Source organism: Bombus fervidus, chromosome 17 (genome assembly GCF_041682495.2).
Source record: "Bombus fervidus isolate BK054 chromosome 17, iyBomFerv1, whole genome shotgun sequence".
NCBI classification, from domain to species: Eukaryota; Metazoa; Arthropoda; class Insecta; order Hymenoptera; family Apidae; genus Bombus; species Bombus fervidus.
In genome coordinates, this window is record NC_091533.1 from 1,123,845 (window position 1) to 1,145,999 (window position 22,155).

Sequence of the window (22,155 nt, forward strand, 5' to 3'; positions counted from 1 at the left end):
GTGGGATGATCACGACCTGGAAATCTTGCGGTTTATGTCGCGAGCTTCGTTCTTCTTTCCTAAAATTACAAGACATCGGCGATGGTTGATCGCTACTCGAATTTCCTTTTGTGGATTCATCTCAAACAAGAAAACTACGAAAAAGAAGGTCACGCTGCAGGAAAAACACGTGAATCTCGCGTTGACAAATATCCAACTTTCAGTCATTCGATGCTAACTTAGAATTATTTCTGATTTCATGTCGCGAGACGATTCGAGCACGTTCCTGTTGCTGGCGAACGTGTTGTTTGCCAACCGAATTTTTTCGTGTTGTATCTCGATTACGATATTACGAAACGGCCATTATGTAACGGAGCGTAGATTAGGTGATAAGTGGAACGGAATGCGACAAGTTTACGAATTGGTATAAAATAAAGAAGACAAGAAGAAAAAACCACAAGGAAGGAATAAAGACGAATAAGCGGGGACCGATATAAAGATTCCACTTTCGAGTGGATCTTGAAAAATGTTATTTTTTCACGCTGGATAGCATCTATCGATCGAGATTAGATGTTGCATACGCTGACAATAGCGCGATAATGGGTTCGAAGTACGAGATCGTTAACGTACTTTGATTTCCATGAGAATAATTATGATAGAATCATTCGAGAAGTGCGTGATCTGAACAATCTCAGCTAAAATAATGGCGAGGATGGCGTTTCTCTCCCGAGAGACAATTTTGGACGGCAGCTGGTCTACGGGATGTCTGTCTTAATTCAACGTGATAAAATATCCCTTAATCTTCAGAGGCTGAATGAAACGTCGCATCTTGCGAATTTGGTTTAGCAATATCGTTCCATAATGATATCTTCGCAATGTTACTTATAAACGTAACAATCAATTTACCGTTCGTTTATCATAAGATATCCATTAACACTTTGACTGTCACTTTGGTCATATATGACCGGCCACAGTTGTCTCCTGTGACGCCACGGTGGTCATTGGTGACCGGAGCGCTTGAACTTTTTACAATTGTAAAAATTGTATGAAAATTGACAGTTGGGGCATTTTGAATATAACCGATAAATAAAAGATACTTTGAAATAAAAAGTGTCTCATTGAACGATCAAACATTTTTATTAGAACATCGATAAAAAAAAAAGAGAGAGAACAAATGTTGCGTCTAACGATGCACTGTGTTTGCATCCATATCTTTGAGAGGTAATCCACGAATATTGTTATAAACACGCTTTAGAAAATAATCGTACTTGCTGCTTTATAATCGTATAATTGAAGTTAAAAGTGTGCACATACCTTACTATTATATATAGAACGAGAAAATACCGTTCACTAATATCTTCTACGCGTTTCAACAATGTATTCTGTACGTTTTGCTTACGACGAAATAACGAATGCGAATGGTTTGTTGAAATAAACGAAGCCTTGTTACAATATCTCGCTATCAACTGTTACCAAGGCGCCACGATGGTCACCCGTGACCACCAATAAGATAAACGGTCCATTGGAGAAGAATGTTGTCTTACATCACCAATTTATTATTATTTTGCCATTATATACTTTGAATAATAAAAATACTCGGGCGTATGTAATAACGCCCGTTGCCAAATACATGCTGACAGTTTATCAATTTTTAATTCGTACAATTGTAGCATATTCGTATAACTTCTAGTTAATGTATTTCTTTTCCTCGGAAGAGAAGGATTTTTTAAAAAGTCGGATAGATACGCTGCGTATCGATATATCGCTCCATCGTCGGACGTCAATTTTGGAGACTTTTCGAGTGTCTCGATAAATTAAAAGAAAGTGATCGATCGAAACCTCGATTTCTGTTCGACACGAGACTTCTGTTACGCAATATTTCTCCCTCTTGAAATATTAATCGTAAAATCTCTCTAGTAATTATACTTCACCGAAAGATCGTTTAAGGTTCTATTTATTGCGATAAAAAATACTCTGATAAAATCTTGAATTGGTAAGAAGCACATAATTCAAAACATTTTCGATACAGCAACAGGTTAAATCGAATTAAAACTCCAAGAGGCTCCCTTATCGATGCAATCACACGCGTAGCTCGTTCAATTAGTCGGTCATCAAAAGTTTGATCGAACGTTACGATCGATTCACCGACGATGATTGCATCGATCGCAAAATCCCAGGCAACTAGTTGCTCTGCTCGTTACGCTCCGTTAGAAAGCATCGTGGAACACTCATCGTGGCCTCGTTGCCTGTCACGACCAAGACCAACGATCGAACAGATCAAGATTTCCGAGCAATTGACTGGAAAACTAATCGAGATCGCGTATTCGAGCTTCGTTTTATTGGGATTCTCGTAATTGTTCTTTGAACATTTTCTCAGATAATGTTAGCAATGAATTGAATTGGCAATTAAACCTAGAGTATGTTAAATATCCTTCAAAACTTTGAATAATCAGGAACTATTTTGTGCATAGATTTAATGCATCGTGTAACGACTACTCTTTATGGAAAAACTTACATATACAATGAGTTTACATATACAGCAATACGATGAATCTATTTAAAGATATTTATAGACAGATTTTCCATGCATTTGATAGATCAACGGCAACTTCTGTAGCAACAAGCTACTGTAACAAACCTCTATGCAACCTACCGTCACCAGTTGAAAAGTAAGAAAGTCGCTTCCCTTCGTTACATCACGGCAAACCCGAATCTTCGTCACGCTCTCGTCGATCCGCTTGCTTTCTTCCCGCTTTCCCTCGAGAGTAACGTCCAATGACTGAAATCGAGGGTCATGAAAGGTTCGAGACAGTTCATGTTACGCGTCAGCGTTACAAAAGTATTCGATGCCCTGTTTGGACGATCGAAATTTGTTGGGCAACGATGCCGTGGCGACACGTAACGCTCAGCGCTCAGCCGGGTAACGAGGATAATATCCAACGAGGCTCGAAATACAGGCCACGATTAGAAAGGCCCCCGGTTTGACGCTGGAGCACAACATTATAGCCCGGTTCGATGGTGTTTTCGCGCGGCAGTCTAGTTTCAGGCCAAAGTAGGTCTCGTCGCTGCCTACTATCGTGCCACTTGACCCCGATACACCGTCGTGCCACTTCTCTTTCACCGGCATATCCTTCGTCCTTTCCCCTCCCTTCTACTCGCACCTCGCGATCCTCAACATTCTATCTATATATATATATATATAACTTTGCGAATTTTATTTAGGAAACTCGTACGAAACTCGTATACATTTTGGATCTTTAACTTTTTAATTTATTGTATTTAATTCCTTACGTTATCTACCTCTTCTACTTTTTCTTTCTTGCCAATGGATTATTATGAGAAACGAGTGCGTGTATGTAGTATGTGAGAGCAAAAATTATTCAACGTAGCGAAAATAAACGATCTTTATACATAGATCGTAATATAAATGAAAGAATGGCATAGCAACCATTTGTTTAGTATAAGTGGCCGCTGATATCCTTTTCTTCTCTTTTCTTTTCTCATTAACGGTATTTTTTAAGAGTTCAATCTGAAATATAGACGTGCCTCCCTCGAATATGAATTAAATAAGGAAATAATTATTACAATAAAGGATCGTTACCCGTTCTAGTTAGTCGTTTATAAGCAATACTTTCTAAAACTCGTGAATTGCTTCATGTTACCAACCAGGTTTCATACCATTCATTGATCACCGACATAATTCAGAAATACGATCCTTTGTTTCGCGAAGAAAATGTGCCCTTGTACTACGTAGATGTACGTTGTATAGAGTAGATGGAAGATACAGAGGAATTTTCAGGGAAAGAAAGAAATCGCGTGGGTGAGCCAGATACTGTCCAGCTGGAGCGACGATACGGTTCCCAAGATCGGTGTACGCCTTTTATGTACTCGGCGAGGTAGCAAGATGTACCGATTCGGGGGACAATACCCGGTGTGAAACCTAGGCGAGTTCGTTAGCCGTAGTTGGTGCACCTTGTGCGATCCGTATATGGTTTTCGTCGATAGGATGAGATCGATCGAGAAGGGAAAACGCATGGTGCGTGAAACGACGAAGGATCGTGGTACCGAAGTTTCGACATTTTCTGAAGCTTCGTCCGCGTGTATTTTGTTTCCGATAAATCGTTAAAAATACGCTTTAAGTAGGATACAAATATCTCAAAACCAAGAAACGATTACAGTACATTGTAGTTTAATTATATTACAATAATATTCATGAACTTACATCGACGTGTTTAAAACCTGGCCGTGAATGGTGTAACAGAAATGTTATTTCTTTCAAACCTTTCGAAGTGATACAAAATAGTTCCGGTGCTCGAAGACATCGTGTTTAGTTACACAAATAGAAAGTTTCATCGTATATGGTCAGGTCAGCATTTTTGTTGTCTATATAAAAATACGTTAAATTAAAGAGAAAAAAAAAAAGTATATCGAAAGCGTCGATCTAACGAAACTCTGTTTGAAATCCTACGTGTTCGATCGAAGACCCTGGAACCGGTCGCGTAACAAGAAGGTAGCAATGAAGCATCGACGATCGGAAAATCAATGAACGGAAAGTTCAGAGGGAACGGGCGAACGCCGCGGCTGGCCCTGAACTTGAATTCGGCACACAGCCGGGTTGAAAACCACTCGTGTAATAGGGTTCAACGTCTTCGAAAGTTTTTCGAGAGTGTCCCACGGCCAACTCTCTCGAAATGCCACGGCTCGGCCGTACGCATCATCCGGCGCGGCGTTACACGCGACGACGTACGTGAATTACGCGTCGTCGATCAGGATTTCGAAATCAGAGTTCATTGCCATCGTTCCCTACACGTGCCTTCTATTTACACGTGTTATACTCGTCCGTTCGATCGAGATCGTTCGCGATATAGAAATTGAGCTGGGAAAAAGAAAAGTACGATACATATGACGATGTCCAAGTGTCTTGAGTTTAGGGGTTGATGTTTGGATGCTGACTCGATAGCATTTCTTTGATATTTAGGAATAATTAAAATTGAAATTGATTGAAATTAGTCAATTAATCGGGTCGACCTTTAAACAGAGACTTACTAGAAATATTCAGATACTTTCTATCTAATTTTACCAAATTTCCTGCGATTTTGTCACCTGTATCAGTTTTCTCCTGAATCCTTCGTAAATCGTCGAATACATAATGTTAATCATATGTATACCTCTATAATATGTAGCAAATGTTCTTTAGCGAAAGCATTGACCATTTAACTGTTAGCTGATCTCAGGTCTATATATAGAAATGCAAAGAAGATCGATAACATTTTAAAACAGATCGTTTGAATTATATATAGAGTCGTAAATGTGTAACGATTAGGATCTCCGTATATATCGACTCAAGATTAAAATTGACTCTTCGATTGGTATTGTCTTTTCCTCTCTGTTTTCTGTAGTTCGTATAAACATTTCCAAGATAAAACGCCTCTTCAAACCTTGCTTTATCAAGACTTCTTTCCCTAATCTTTTAAATCGTAAGATACTTTTCATTTGAAATGAAAAATGCTCGAGCTTGTTTTAATCTACACTCTTTGATTACATTGTCATTTAGTGTTAATAAATTTCTAAATATTCTCAAATATTATTGATAAAACTTTATAGTTGTCCACGCTCGATTTCAACGTAGCAAACAATCAGTTTAGAAAAGTGATGGAAATAATCGCCGTATCGAACTCTCTTTCCTCCGACTGAACGTTGTAACGACGTAACTGGAAGTAACAAGAACTCGAGGAAACTAAATCGTTCGCAGAAACGATCGAACAATCGAGATCCATCAGATTCCGTTTAATGGAAGTCGAATAATGGAACTGGAATTACGGTCTCATCGATGGACCGACGCGACGCGACGCGACGAGAGTCTCGCTCTCTCTCCTCTGCTGGAAGAGGAGAGGCTCTCTCAGGGACCCGGTTTACTCCACTTTCTCCGCGGAGTACGCGATGCTTTTCACATTCTTCTTGCGCGCGGGCGCACAAGCGCGATCGGATATGACGTGAAAATCCCGCGCGGCGGTTTCACGTTCGAGATCAAAACTTTCTCTCCGGGGAAGTGTTGTGCCGCGCTGGTGCATGCGCCGATAGAACGGACCAAAAGTGGGTCGTTGCAGTGAAAACGTCTCTCCCGGTGATCGATTATCGAGCGACGTTTCTGATACCTCGTCAGTTTGCTTCTTTCCCTTTTTTTTTTCCCCCTTTCTTATCGAGCGGATCGATTTATCGTATTTGGAACAATAATCGCGTTCACGGTCACAAACGAAAATGTACATCGTCCTTGTGATGTTCAGAAAAGCGATATAGGCATTTTGTCAAGTGTAACATCGTACAAACACTTTTAAAATCGAACTTTTTGCGGGATTATAAGAAACTCTTCTGCTTTATAGATCATTATTAATAGAAATGCATTTTTCTAACATTTATTTTTATTTTATTACTTTGCGAATTTCATCTTTTACAGAACGTTATATCTATCCAATTATCTCCTTGAATTTCCACTCAACTCCTTGTTGCTCTCATTCGATACACTTTTCGACTAATTAGTCGTGAAAGCGAGCTTCTAGTAATCGATTGATCGATTGGTATCACCTAGAACTCTATTCCAAGACGACCATAACAGCATCTGTGATTTTATTACCTTGGACCCTGTTTACAGCACGAATCTTAGCGGATCTCTAGAATCTTCTCGCTTGTAAAAACTGTTTACCGATATATCATGTGTGTCATATGATTTCGTTAACACTTAATTTATCGTCATCGATAATCATTGCCGATAATTAACAAAATTGTAACCATGTATAATAGTTATTAATAATTGGAATACTTAAAGTTTAATATTTTATAATTGTCTAACTTGTTGGAAAATTTCAAGATTTAGCGATTACAGGCTTCCACTTAACAAAACATTGATCTTTCTTCGATGACAATTTTCGTCAAAATTCTAATGGTATTCTTGATCCTTGGTTCAGGTGGTTGGTCCGTTCTAACGCGAATCGACTAACCGGACATTAACAACGATTCATCGTAGGATCTGTCGTTCCAGGGGCAAGATAATTACCACGATTCATCGAAGGAGGACAAGTCGTGCAAAAATCGTTCACCGGAGAAATGGAAAAAAGACTTTCTCCGCGATGCGATGGTAACTCTCGTTCCGCGCCTACGAGTATAACCGCCGCTCGGGTAATACTCGAGGCGAATTAGTGGCGCGATGAAAGTGCGCAGCGGATACGTATAATCATTTAGGTAATCGCTGTGAGACAATCTCCGCTGTGAGGAGAAAATCATCGGTGCCGACCGCTCTGCCACGGCCAAGGAAAATTGCGCTTTCGACTCTCCAACACTGCCGCTCTCTTGCATCTACGACACAGGGGGAGAAGGGAGATGCGAATCGCTACTTTCGTGACGGGAAGCCGGTTTATCATTTCGTTTCTCTCCCCGTGAAGATTTCTAATCTCTCAGATCACATCGTGGTTGCTTTCTGCTACGGAAAAAACGCCATTATCGCGTAACGATTTCCAAAATTAGATTCCATTTCGGTTATTAGGTGATTAGGATTCACGGCGAAGTTGAGGACGATGACAAAGGATAGCAAACGAAGAATTTTCGGAACATTGAATTGTATGATTTAAAGTTAATGAAGATGGGAATTTTCAAAAATCTTTGTGACTCTACGTGAAGGGAGAAAGACAGCAACGTGGGCATCGTTCGCTCGAAGCCTAGTACATTTGTTAATAAAACTTTCTAGACTGTAAAAGTCAAATCGAAGGGTGTATTATAATACATACATATATATATAGATAAACTCGATATATAATTTCACAGAGTATTTATTTTCTTTTAATAGATCATTTAAGTAAGTCTGTACCGTACGTAAACAACAATATGTAGAAATAGAAAGAGCATCGATTCGGCTGATGAGAGAAAGAGGAACGTGTAACTCCGGTTAATTTCACGTGGATATCGAGACATTGCAATGTGCTCGATCAAATTGAAACCAAATTAAAACAGTAACGACAGACAGCGTTCCCTCGTAATTTGTCCCTTAAAGCGAAACGTGTCGCGGCGACTCGAATCTCTAGAAAAGGACTCGGATCGACCGGTCTGCCCCGTTGTAAAAGCTCTTTCACTCGTTTGTACGAGTTACGCGACGCTCACGGTCTACAACTTGCAGTAACTTGGCGAGTAATTCTCGGGTAACCGACGCCGGTAAGCGATGAAAGTGCAGCGAACGTATAACCACTTGGGTAATCGCGCCGGAGGAGATAGTCAAAGTGAGAAGCCGTCGGATATCCGACGCGGTCCGTCGAATCAGGACCAGTTGGTGAACGTCCGACGATCCGTTGGCTGGTCGCCAGCGAAACACCGCGCCGATTAGAAACGGTGTCGTACGACGAATAAAGAAACACCAAGGGAGAAAGGTGCTCCTTCCATTTGGCCGCGGATGAAATTCGAAAGATAGTACGAATCATAGAGTAGAGAGAAATTCGTCAAATAGAAGGATGATTGTTCTGATTCTGGGTGAAAAATCGATGCAGAGGCCTACGAATTTCAGCTGGAAAGAGTTCCGAGGACAGAAGCGTTCAGTGTCCCCTCTACTTCCCCTTGAAACGCGTAACAAACGGCACGCGATGCACTTTCGTGAAACTTTCAGCTTTCCATCGGCCGCGATACAAGCGGAATGGAAAAAGAAACCGCGTCTCCCACGTTGCTGTCTCGGTCCCTCCGGCCTGCCCCCTATTCACCACGGGAAATTAACGCGTCTCCCTAACGAGGCCGCGCCTAATCGCCCTGTGGCCGTTCATTGTTCGTTTCAAGAACAAGACCAGTGAAAATCGCTGGAAAGTCGACGCCTGTTTCCCTTCCTCCGCCGCCTTGGCGATCGGATCTGCGATCCATCGACCTTGCCTTCTAAGTTTCTACCGCGTTTCTCTTGTTCGTCGAAACGTTTAATCGCATGAATTTTACTATTAAAAATACGATCGTAATATACAGATATGTCACTACTTGCATTGACGTTAGAAAAATTATTATCTAATTTTAATTAAAGTAAAGTAGCGTTTAAAATAAAAAGTTATTATCCAACTAATAATTTAGAAATAATTTAGAAATTAAAGAATCTGAAGATAGAAAGCTTGTCAATTACGAAATGAAGGCGCGTGACACTTGCTGATAGTTGCTCAATGATACAGGTTAAAATAGAAGATTAAAGAGAAAAATCAACAATTATACGTCATGGAGATATAAGGGTATCGTTAAATATCAGTTTATCGCGGCTAGATACGACAAGATTGTAACTATCCATTGTATATATCGTCCTTCTAAATAATTTTTACACGAGTCCTTAGTCATCTAAGACCTTGGCCTTGTTGTTTCCCTCGCGCTAGTTCTTCTTCCGCATCGTTCGCTCCCTTCAAATTTGTATGTAATTATTCCTCATAATTAATCCTGCGATGTTAAAAGTCGATATATGGATATTGCTCAAATAATCGGTTCGATTTAAAAACAAGGTAAACGTTCGTAGCTGTTCCGTGGATTTCGAAACCCTACGGACCCTTTCGGACGGACTCGAAGCTACGTGTGTCGGAAACGATCGGCCGCGACGGCTAAGAGAAAGAGAAAGGTGAAGTGCACGCAGGCTGCACCGGCATGCACGTCCGGAGAAGAAAGTGCAACAACGATGACGCGTGGCTCCCTTCTCGTTTGGTCAGCGATGGCAGCGATTTTCTCGCGAATCTCCTCGATCAAGTCGAAAGCGAACTTCGCATCCTTATCTCATACGAATCGCAGTATCTTAGCTTTAAGATCAAATCACCGGTATCGTCTTGTGGCCAGTATAGAGTTAACGATCCAGCTGAAACGAACAACACAAAATAGCCATCAAACCTTCGAGCTATCCATAGACCTAAGGCATCGAGAAACTCTCGTCTATGCCACGAATCGTCGCTAATTGTATTCCAGAACAGCACCATTACCGATGTCTAAAATCAGCTGTCTCAAGTCCATTCCACGATAACGATCAACAAAGAGTCAATCTCGATACACAGAACCATCGGAATTGATCCCATCGCTAGCTGGAGATTCCCACCTTCGATTCTTCGAGCATATACCTTCACGTGCCACCTCCTATTCACTGTCCCCTCCTTCTGTCGCCGGTTGCTTGCTCCTCAGTTCCTCAGGCAGGAAACACCGACAGAGAAACCAGAACCTACCTCAAGATGCTTGCACGACCTGAATCGCCGCGTTCGATAGTCTTATGACGAGGCGCTTTGCCTACGGAAAATACATATGCGTCCTGACGCCGAGATTTACGCAATCGGCCAGTTCGACGATGTAAATTCGTCATAGCCGAAGAGGATGTTGATAATTGTTAACTGTGGAGAGAGGTGTGTGGGTATGAAAGAACGAGATAGAATCGATAATCGACGGAGATTTTTATTTTTCGGGATTAGAGTAAGTGTAAGTAAGAGTAAGAGTATCTGAGAAATTTAAATTCAAATTCAAGATTTAGCATAAAATAATCGATTCTATGTAAGAAATGGAATAAAATGCAATACCCGGACCGGCAAGGACCTGGAAGGATTAATAAAATATGTCTAATACGAGCGATAGAAATCATAGCACTTATTTGTAAGAGATGATGCAAAAAGAATAAAATTAATTTTATTGAAACTGATATATACTCTACTTTATTCGTTCTTCGTTAAAATTCTTCCTTCTTCGCAAAAATTTAAATTGTATCCACATAAGAATTAATTATTTCAATTATCGTATTTTTATCGGCTACCATTTCCTATCGATTAATCTCAAAATCTACAAAAATTGTTAGTAGCAAATCCAAACTCCGAATTATTATTCTTCTTATTATTCTTCCTGATTATGTTGAAATATCTACAGTTCCCCTGTTTTCTCTGTGCTTTAAGCACAGCTATATTGTACAATCTGTTACGAGATAACGACTAAATGAAGAAAGACGAAGATGACACGAAGAAAACGACAAAACTTCGGTTCTCTTTATTTTTCCAAATGATAGATAGAGAATTTTAACTAAGAAGAACAATATTATTCTTCCGACGGTGTGGAATGGATAGGAGGAAATTATCGAGTCGTTATCGCCTTCTACCATACGGTACAGCACTTAATTATGCTCGAAGCCGTCATCGATCACGCAGCATCGATTTTTACGTCGACAAAAGGAACGATTCGGTCCGGAGCCGGGGCCGGGGCCACAAGAGGAGTCGATCGATCGTGGTAACTGGAACGTGGTCTTCGGTTTATTTTGCTCGTAAATCGTTCGCGTCGGATTCAATTACCTGCAGCGCGGCGCGGCGCGATGGGTTTGCATTTCGCGGTTTTAGTATGTCACGTGAAAGTTCCGGCGCGCATCGGTTCGGCTTGGTTCTCGCGCGCCCGTGTCCCCCTGTAACGGTTTCGAATCGGCGAAACGAGGCTACTAGCCGCGGAAAAATCGTAGCTACGCCTCGCCTAGAAAGTCGACCGTCGCCTTATCCTTTAGCATTAATTAATCTATGTGAAATTGTTATATATTATTTGCGTTTATGTTTCCATTTTATTTAAAATACTGCGTTGGTGTATAAGACTCTAACAAAGGTCGCAACACGTGGCTCCCAGTATCGTCCAATTTACATAAAATCGTGTTGAAGGAGATCGCGTCGAACGAGCATTCCGTTTAATTTTCGCAGGGACAACGCGTTCACGGCCTCTGCCGCGTTTTTATAACCGTTGATCAAGTCAGTTTCTAGGCGTACACACTAAGGTTCGCATGATTGTTACGTAATAGCTGGGAAGATCCATCCTACCGTCGCGTGTCCACGAACGCAGCCAATAAGTTTCGAATCGACGGAACGGCCTTCAGGAAAATAGGCCAGCCGGCACACCGAAGATAACAATTACGCTCGATAGCGAGAAGGAGGCGAGAAACACGGCCGTCACGTTGAAAACCGATACGTTTCACCGTGATCGCGTAATTATGTAACGAAACGGGATAGATCGCAAGGCCTACCACGTGTCGCAGCGCACGATCTCACGAATCAATCGTCGCGAAGATCGACGATACTCGCGCTTTGGCGCTTTTGCTTCGTTTTCAAGCAGCGCAGCGCGAGCGATGCAACCGCTCTCGAAGACAAACGCGATCGTTGGATTAAATTAAAACGGTGCCCTTTTTATTTCAACTCGTTGTTTCTAGATAAAATAGGTAGTCGCATGTAGTTTGAAGAAACGTGGTTCGGAAGAGGAAAATTCTAAAAGTTCGCGTGTAATAACGATTTGGCTAACCGGAGATTTGCTATTTATGATGTAGCGTGGCAATTAGAAACGTGAGTTTTTTGTATTGCGATCTTAATTCGATGGACAGCAATTATCAAATCAGGCTACCTGTTTCAGTTTTATTTTTCACTTGCGCATGAAAGTTTTATTTATTGTCTTCTATCATACTACGTTATTCTGCGTCAAGATTTTTTATCCAACGTTTCGTTTCGCCTACTACGTATTTACTATTTTGATATTGTATTATTAGTAAATAAACAATAAAATATCTAGTATGTTATTGGAAGTCACAGGTGTGCTGATTTAGGAAAATATAAATCGTCCAAAGTTAACTCGGTCAGCAAAACGATCCCTCTCTAAATAAAATACGATAGTTTCAAATATCATTCGAACTTTGGACTTACGAGAAAAATCGACTATCCGCAGAAGCCTTGCGGAGCAAAATTTTGTCGTGACGTCCGGGTGAACATTAAACGAGTCTAAAACGCAAGCCTCGCGAATTCTTCCGTTCGCAAGAGCGAACGACAAACGACACGCAGTTTGAATGTATTTTCAGACAAAGTCCAAGGAGTTGTGTTACGGTGACGCAAGCGTTGACGACAACTCGTAGAATCGACGAGAGAAAAACGTTGTTTACTCGTCGCAATAAACCGTAGATTCCGATATTCGGCTGCTTTCACCGCGACCGATATTTAACAATATGCGCTCCCGCTTGGTGCTTTATTTCGAGGGAACGATCGTTAAACGAGAACAATAGACAGTAAATACAAACGAGCGAATAAAATAAGGTCGACCCTTTTAGTAAAAAAGCAATCGTTTTCGTGGCTTCGATTTAAGACAATCTGACGATTATTTTCATGACGTTATGTATTAAATCGATTTACGTCGAGTGAAGCTTTTAACTTTTAAATCGTGTTTGAGTTAGCGTTGCGATAAGAGATAAAGGTGAGATTTCCTATATATTTCGATAGACATATGTTATACGTTTGTACATATCTGGACGCTTTCAATTGGACGCAAAGATTTCTAATCAATATGAAATTATATGTTAAAAATATAAATATTAGATATGTTAAAGAAGCAGACGAATATTTCTAAACAATTTTTTATTGCCACGTTCGGCTAACGCTTGTAGAAAACTCCACCTTAAGAATACAACCGTCCATCCCAGTACCGCTATATTTTAGCTTATATTTTTTAAAACATTCGTTGAACTCCTCTGCTTATAACTTTTCCAACCTGTTACCTTACTCTAGTGGATATTGGTGCAAATATTATACTATAATGAAGCAATAATATAATTAGAAAATCGCCGTAGCTCAAGGACGGCAGTTCCATATACCAAAAAGAAGTTGCAACGAAAAAACTCTAGAAAATTTAACGAATCTCGTCATAGTCTGGCAACTGTTACGCTTATGCGTATCTCAACTTGCTCCTACCATCATTTCAATATCCATACCTTGCTCTATTCAGCCACGTAAACGATTCAGTTGTCGAAGAACAGTGCTCACAAGCGCCAAGGCCAACTAAATCGCAATAAGTCGACGAAGCCAGTCGATTGTGCTTGATTCACTCATTACGTATGAATCAACGAATTGATAACCGGTCGATCGGTCGCGTAATGGCACGTTGTTGCGAATGCCGGTCGTCTGTTTCATCCTCGGTGTTTTCTGTTATGGAAATTGCTCGAGCCTTTAATCACCGTTAGCGAACGACGGCATTCGATATTCCGTTTCGTCGAGGGACTCGTTTATCGGCGATTAAACCATCCGTGGTCCCCGTGGAACGCGATATCAGAGTGTCCTACATACAATGTACAAAACTATGCGACGATCCATTATATCTTCGGATCCAGAAGGGAAAATCGTAACCGTCCGATCGCGTTGCATCACCGATTGTGTATGCACATGTACACGGGAACCATGAAAGCGCGATCTAATCGTCTCATGGCAAACAGGCTCACTGATAAACCGTGTTCCATTCCATTGTACAGGGTGTTTCTCTCGACTGGGCCAAGTCGTAACTTTAAACTTGATATCCACTTCGTTTATTTTGCAGAACTGAAAGACTCATAACAAAACTGATCCTTGCACATGACTAGCATCTTTACTTTTCCTTCGATACGTTTCAGCATTTTCCACAAAGTATTTATCTTTAATTATATCGTTATATATTTTACTATATATCTATCATTAAAATTATATTTAACTAATTACTTTTCCACCTCAGTGTCTTAATATTTCATATTTCAATATTTTTATAGATAGCAATACAATATACAAGTATATATATATGGTTCAATTTAAAAAGATAAAATTGATCTTAGAAGGTCCAAAGTTCTTTCATTTGAGGAGATAAAATCTTCTAACGTTTCGGAGTTAAAGTTTGGCCTAGTTGCATAGAACACCCTATATAGATGATGTACTATCGTTGGATAGAAAAGTGTTTCGTAACGGAGATCTGATAATTTCGTAAGCTTTCGACCGATTGCACCGATCGACTCGATGGTGATTTCAACGATCATTGGTAAACTGCGATCGAGAAATAAAGTATGACTGGAATTGCAGAAGAGTTGATTAGTAATTGTCGAGAACAACGTCAAGGTCGGTAGACGAGAAACTGATATTCCGATCTATTGTTGTAGTTACAGGTGGATGATTAATTATTGCGCTTATTAAAATTGACATAAAAGAGGAATAAATGGGACAAACGGAGAATAAAACGAAGCGACTCGTTCGAAATACGTGAAAACAGAGATTAGATATAATTAAATAAAGCTCTGGATTATCAATCGAAAAATGTTGTTCTTCACAATTCTATTCTATCTGTCTCTTTCATTTGTGCTTGGAAGAAGAAATATCTAGAAATCTGTTACATTGTACTAAAGTCAGAATAATTATTATTATTAGAAGCTGACGTATGAATTTATCGCTTCTGATTCTGCCTCTCGCATACACTAATAAATCTAAATGAAAGCGCGTCGATGTATAGATAGAATGGTGTTTCTCCGATGATAAATAAAAGCGAGACTCTTTAAGATTAATTTAGATTTAATTTTAAGCTGCGAAATAAATGAATAACGATTTGGTCAGAAATAATCGCAAACAGTCGTTATTTGATATACGTAATAGTCTCGTGATCATAAATCCAAGATTACGAGCGAAAATCGCAACAAACCAAAGGACGATACATCATTTGCATCTCAACGATCGAACATAGATTCGACTTCGATTAGATTCATTTGGACGAGCAGGAAAAGGATGGACCAGCGATAATGCACGTGTAGTTTATAAATATTACAAAGCGTCGATCAGCATTGGATTGCTGACTGATAAAACGAATAGGTGTGTATTGTATATACGCGTAGGCAGCGACGCATCAGACAACGATTATCACCGATGATAACCTTGTTTGAGGTGACATTAGACAGCGTCTGGCTTCCCCGCTCTTTAATTGCGCAATAAACTTGATTTCTCAGTCGTGTCGAAATCGACTTTATGGTCCCTCGGCGAGCAAACACGAATCTGTGTTTCCTCGTTGAAAGGACCGACGAACGAAATTTAGTCAAACTATTTTTATCCCAATATGTTCATTGTTTTCTGTCCTTCTAATCGTTTCTTCTATTCAGTTATACTTTCTCGATAATCATGATACAATCGAGAGTAATTCATATCTGTATAAAGAGCGAATACGCTAAAAAATAAAGATAGAGTGAAAGACAGAAGATAAAGTGAAATATTCTGATCAATATTTCCGAGAAGGACTTTAGCACGAAGAATGACGCATATTCATCCACTCAAAGCGTCAGATCGATACAAAGAAATAACCTACATCAAATGTCGAAGCAACAGCTTAATAAAAAATTTACATCGATCAATATACGAGTACCGTGGTATACCGGGTCTGCTGTACTTTATTTGATATCGAAGTTTCCTCCATTTGACGATAACGCTTTATATAATACCGAGTTTTCAAACATTTGGTACATAAGATAAAGATCAAGATTCCTTAGCAAAACCTTCGACGAACTTGTATCTTCTGCAAAAAGGAAAACGTTATCAATGGAATTAGCGAGCTTCGAACAAATTCCAAATAAGCTTTAAAGACCCGATGCTCATTTACGAAGCTTCTTGAGTAACCAGACGATTACACGAGCTACGAAATTGCGAAGCAGCACCGCGAAGAGTGAACGATTCGAGACACGCGAACTCGGCGATCCAAAAACGACGTGGCTGAATAAAGAAAAGGAATCGGTCACCTATTTTTTCAACCAGGGGAATCGTGATCGCGTCGATGCGGTGACGATGCTTGGATAGGATCGCAAGGAAGGAACGAAAAAAGGAGCAGGAGAACGGGACAATTCCGACCGCGAAGGAATCGAACAGGGCTCGGCCCAATTACTAGCGCTAAAAATCGAAAAACTGGCCGTGAGCCGGAAATAGCCATCGTCCAGCGCGCGCGCCGCACTTCCTTTTATGTCGTCCTCATAGCCATCGTAGTATTTGTGTAACAATAGAATTAGCCGGTGAGTAGACCAGTGGGACATGGAATGGAAGGGAATGTAAAATAGACGAGCGTTAAGAAGCTTGAAGCGCCGATGGCTTGAAATAAACGCGAGATAAACGTCGATGGGACACGATCGAGAGTTTCGGAGAAAGCGAAAGGGACGTTGGCTCTGTACTTCGACCTTTCGCGGACAAGTATTGGTCACGTTGAATTTCCAAATCTTTCATCTATCTCTAAAGTACATTTAAAACGATGTAACAAAAATGAATAAGTGCGTATATATAAAGTCATGTTTTTTGTCTTAGTGAGGATAAGCAATTGTATAATGAAAAATATTTGCATGTTTTTAGGATATAAGGCACGAACACTTTAGATAACTTGAAACGCGCGTGAACGTGCAAAGTAAAAAGTTTTGACGTCTCCACGCTGTCTTTTTTTTTTTCTTTTCTAAGACAAAGGAGCAGGGTAATTAGTCCACCAACAGATGGCATAAAATTTTAATAGCCACCATCAAGGTCTCTATTAAAATTGTCAACGTTGAATTGCAAATGAATGCTCAACGCAGACCAGGCTACTCTTAATTCGAAACTCGAATAAAGCATCACGAACACACTAACGCGCGCCTCGAATAAATTGGTTCAACGACGCGACGTCCAAATAATTCTTGGAATCGAAACGTTGTATAGTTGTTTCGAGAACATGTACAGTAACAGGAAATTCCTAATCGACGTTTCCCAATTCCGTATTATTCGCTCGATTCCACGAGCAAACGATACGATACGATCGCATTCAACGTCGAGAATACTCGAGCAGCCTGCCGCGAACTTGGTCAGCCCCTTCCGGTTGGGAAGCTGGCCAAAAGCTTTCTTCTTACTTACTACTGTAACCACCGAATAACGAACTGTAACGACTCCAACTGTGTTGGACCGCGATAGTTCGGACGAATTTATGGATGACTCGGCAAAATGTCGTTTCTTGCGCAATTTCAGATATGCTGATTGAACAGCTTCGTTTCATAATATCGATTAGCATATTATTTTGTGTCGCGAACAGATTATTTCATTTTGCGAACATATAGTGCAGCATACAGACGTATTTAAAAATAAAAGAAACTAAATCGAAACTGCCGCACTTAACGGAGGTTCGAAGAAGCTAGGACGAAAACAGACAAAGACGTGGAACATAGAACGGCGACCATTCTTCCGGTTGACTCACGGTATAGCCGATAACCAACCGCAAAGAATAATCGACTTACGTGTTCTTGGCCACGTAGGAAACGGAATGATTTTCGTTTGATGACGCGAAATGGCTGACTGTCCCGTTTCCGCTCAATGATATATATATATATGTAGTCTGCATCTTCGATGTTACCAATAAACTCATCTCGCCAGGTGTACTCGAAAAGGAAAACACGGGAACGAATTTTTCTATCGGTGACGTAACGAGTTACGGCGACCGATTGTCATTGCAATTATCGTTTATTGCGGCACCGCGATGTGCTGTGCGCGACTCGCAACAATAATAGCAGTTATTAATACGTAATGTTCGTTATCGCCCGACACTCATTGTCAGTGATATAACGCGTAAACATCGATCCAAGCCAAGGAGAACGGTCCCAGATAATTTGTTCGCTCGACGAGGCTGTTCCTCCTCGACATCGATTAATTTGCCCGTTTTTCTTTCTTTTTCGAGAAACGTTCGTGATATTTTCACTTGCAGATACTTCCCTTCTTTCTTTTGTAAACGACTGGTACTTTTATACATATATAGCTCGTGTATATCGTTAATTTCTCATGCAACGCCCTTGCACTACTTTCTTTATCGATGGAATTACAATCCAATTGCATTTCAATCGAAACTGCCACAGATTTTTGATGCGTGATCTTGGGACGTTTAGAATTATCACTGGGACTCGAAAATCATCCAATCGACCACGATAGTACAGCATAGCCTTGATTATACAAACTAATCGTGACGAGTACGCTGCTCGAATAATTAAATTCGAAGAGTTGAATAGCTTTGTTGCTATTTGATAATTCGTATTTTAAAACACTTTATGCAATTGGTCACTCGGTCGATCGATGTAGCGTTCAAAAGTATGCTTAAAAATATTATAGTCGCTATAGCACGGCAGCAGTAATATTCAGTGGAGCGCAAAACGATCGACTGGAAGATCAAACATCTTCTCCGCTGATTTTTCCGTTTTCTTTTCTGAAACATCGACCTTCGCGCTCGTCCGTGAGCATGACGGAATTTTCTTCGATCCACGTCACCGTTGGCTCACGATTGCCGTAATGAATACCACCTGCGCGATATTTCAATCTTGGGCTTCCAACCCGGCAGAAACGAGAAAAATCTATCGTTTCTTTTTTTCTTAACGTTTCCCGCGGAAGGTTAGCAACGATGCGTCAGATTTTTCAAGAACGTTTCTGCAAGAACGCCGATAGAAAATGGAAACAATCCCATGGACCGCGGAATTCTCTTCCTGCTCGATGATGATCGCATCGCGTCGTGTACGATCAACACGATAACGTGAGAAACACGTGAATGGAATTGTATCGTCAGAAAAAGTTCATCGCTACTGAAATTATTTTTCCAGCGTACTCATTATCAGGAAATTCAACGAAAAGGCTTTCGAAGTTATCGATGAAAACTACGAGGAGCACGAGAGTGGAGATTTCCTCTATCGTCAGACATATTTGACATATAGTCGCGATTATGACGGGCTCTATATCTGCTAGTACGTAGTAAAGATATTTTGAAGATTATATCTTGAGCCTGTTATTTCCGAACAAGACATCTATTGAATTGTTCACTTTGTAATTATAACATGGACGTATCGTTACATTTCGCTTAAGTGTAACTATAAATTAGTACTTTATACTATAATGTATCAAATAATCAATAACCTATAAAGGAAAGTACGTACGTATAATATACCTCATCCGTAATTCATCGAATATAGGCTAATTTTAAGCGAAATATTCATCAGGTAAATTTCTCATTAAATGTTTAGAAATATGGTACATTTCAGATAATTTTCTTCGTAGATAAAAAAGATTAGAATAAACAAATTTTGTGGTGAATCGTGAATATACTTGCGCATTGAATACAACAACTTGTTATAAATATACGTAGAATTATCGTCCAAAACTTCCCAAATATAAATTTCTGAAATATTTTCAAAGCTAACTCAAATCAATCTCTTCGTTTGCTTCGATAAGCGAGCAAATCGCTCTCGCCGCATGTTCAAAGGAAGCTGAAACGCTAGCAGGAAAAAAACTCGAGGTTCAAAGGGTCAAGAGGCATTGACGGGGCACCGTGCGCTTCCTGCTACCAAAAATATCGCCGAGGGCGTTACGCAACCGGATCGGCGCGGCGTGGCACGAGCGGTACGTGCAATCGGGAATCGGTCTCGAGGCCGGCTGGGCCAGAAGGCGGTAGATAATCGCGGGAGGCGAATTCCGTTTCGACGCGTCGTCGTTGGCTTGCACGCGAACGCGAGCAATGCCGAGCGATTGTGTCACTCGCAGCACTGACCTCGCGCACTTCGACAGCCTTGCGCGGTTCTTTTTGCTAACTCCGTTCTCGCGAGTCACGATCAGACCGCATGCGCGGACCCTTTCCTCTCGGCGAGTTGAAATCCTGTAATTTTTCGTTCTACTACTATATACGTAGCTCTTTACGGTCGGTTATACCGTTATCGCGAGGATAGAGGCGGAGGTATAATGGAACGCGAGGCGATCGGTGGCAGAAATGTCACCGGCGATCTTATCTGTCCGCTCACCTTCGACATTGTCTCTAGGTGGATAGGCTGATTTATGGTTGTGTAGAGGAATGGAAATATGAATAACGATAATCAGTATCGTAGAAGATAAATTAGCTTGAGATTATCGGAGAAGAATTTAGGTTTCTTGGAATTTGTATTTTAGGATGGACGCTCCGGTTTGTATTTTTTATTGCGAGTTTTTAATAATCTTCTCTGTTATCTATCTTTACATAATATTTTTGCTCGATTGCACCAGTAGAATATATCTGCGATGTTTGCCTGTTAAATCTTGAGAAATCGCGCATAACGAAAATGGAAAGTCAGCAATAATTATTAACGTGATATAATATATACGTATACGCGACGAGAAAAAGCGAACGCGCGTGAAAGTTGATAATAATCCGCAGAGTTTCCGTTGCTTTTTTCTGTAATCTCTCAAGAAGCAAAAACTTCTCCCCTTTTCCCAAGCGTTTCGTGGAAAAGAAAAAATCTGTGCCTCGAACTTTTAGTCTAATCACGACGCGCTTATCTGCGAACTCTTGATATTTGCTATGCGAATGCCAGGGTCCTCGGTAAGGCTAACGCATTAATACAGTAATTTTTTACGATTTCTTTTATAATACGATCGACACATAGATATTTGATACGCGAATGAGAGAGATTTGGTTTTATCACTTAGCCTCGATTTCACGATTAATGTTGTAATTCGTATATTGATCTTCTAATACCAAACTTTGACCACTTCTTTCGATCACACTTTGTATACCTTGTATCGATCACTCACATATATAGTAGTTGTTTCTGAAAACGTTAGAACACGTTGCTCAAATATTTTCGAATCACTGGCATACCATTCGAGATGGTCAAACTATCTAATCATTAGGCCAAACAAAACTCGAGATAACAATGAAAATGGCGTTTCTACGAAGTGGTCAAAATTCCATGGCATGATTAGAAGCGTCTCGAAATAACACTTATCTTTCAACGTAACCGGAGATGAACTATCCGATCCTGCGAAAATCTCTTGGCCGAAATTCCAAATTTCTGTTCTTCGCAAAACGCCTAAAAATCTGAAACGCGATCACGCACATATATATATATATATACACCGATATTTCTTGGTGCGTGCGTTTAGGAAGATGAAAATAAAAATGATCTGTTCCTCGAAATACCGATTTGCTGTTCTCCTTTTGGCAAGAGGCAAAACATAGACACGATCTAAGTTGAGATTGCGATTGGATTTCGCACGAGGATCGATATTAGGGATTCTTATCGGATGCGGAGCTGGCTGACGGTTAACGTCGATTGTCGTTACTAGACTCCATTTCGTTACATAATGCCAATTACACAAGAGTTGCATGCTGCGGTCGGATCAGGGCCAGCGCGATATTACGTAGCAAATAAATATATAATTGGGTTGGCTACATATCGTAGGCTTAATCCAAGGCTGGGTCCATGACATAGAATTTCAGTATTCCGACGTACCGGCGTGTATTAGCCGATTATAACGGCGCTGATTATTGCGAAATCGCCTGGCGAGGAAAACTATCAGCGAGGGCAAACAACGGTGTTCACCGTTCGTCCAAGTTCCATGCGATCTCTCACAGATTTCACCCAGAATTGTT

The 22,155-nt window shown here is 40.5% G+C and overlaps 1 protein-coding gene across 4 annotated transcripts in view; it reads right to left on the reverse strand.

The window, feature by feature from the left end:
* LOC139996156 (caveolin-3) overlaps nucleotides 1-22,155 on the reverse strand; it is a 162,539-nt gene that overhangs the window by 55,394 nt on the left and 84,990 nt on the right. The window contains exon 1 of one of the 4 annotated variants that reach the window (XM_072020320.1): nucleotides 2,633-2,780. The exons of the other annotated variants lie outside the window; for them this stretch is intronic. The gene's annotated coding sequence lies outside the window, so the exon portion shown is untranslated. Of the gene's footprint in view, nucleotides 1-2,632; nucleotides 2,781-22,155 lie in introns of those variants that run through there. 4 annotated transcript variants of the gene reach the window in all.